This window comes from Arachis ipaensis, chromosome B06 (assembly GCF_000816755.2).
Source record: "Arachis ipaensis cultivar K30076 chromosome B06, Araip1.1, whole genome shotgun sequence".
Taxonomy (NCBI): Eukaryota; Viridiplantae; Streptophyta; class Magnoliopsida; order Fabales; family Fabaceae; genus Arachis; species Arachis ipaensis.
In genome coordinates this window covers 1,799,713-1,800,005 of record NC_029790.2, presented here as the reverse complement: position 1 = coordinate 1,800,005, position 293 = coordinate 1,799,713, and the positions used below count along the sequence as shown (strand labels likewise).

General features: G+C 15.7%; 1 protein-coding gene across 3 annotated transcripts in view; it reads left to right on the top strand.

The window, feature by feature from the left end:
• The window catches only part of LOC107645210 (heat stress transcription factor A-6b), a 26,871-nt gene that overhangs the window by 429 nt on the left and 26,149 nt on the right, over positions 1–293 (top strand). The gene's annotated exons all lie outside the window — the stretch shown is intronic.

Below are 293 nucleotides of genomic sequence, written 5' to 3'. Positions count from 1 at the left end.
TGTTTAATTATTAGAAAATAAAAAATAGAAGGTGGTGGATACGTTTATAGAAAAATATCAAAATTATTTAACACACACAATTTTTTAAAAGAACATTGCTTGTATACGTTTTTTAAATTATGTTATTTTTATAGCTATGTACTTACGTGAATTTTAATTATTTTAATTTATTTATTAGGTATATTTTAAGAAAATCAAAGATAATAGCTATAAATATAATGGTTATTAAATATATTCTCTCTTATGAATTTAATTATTATATTAAATATATTAATTATATATTATTTATTATG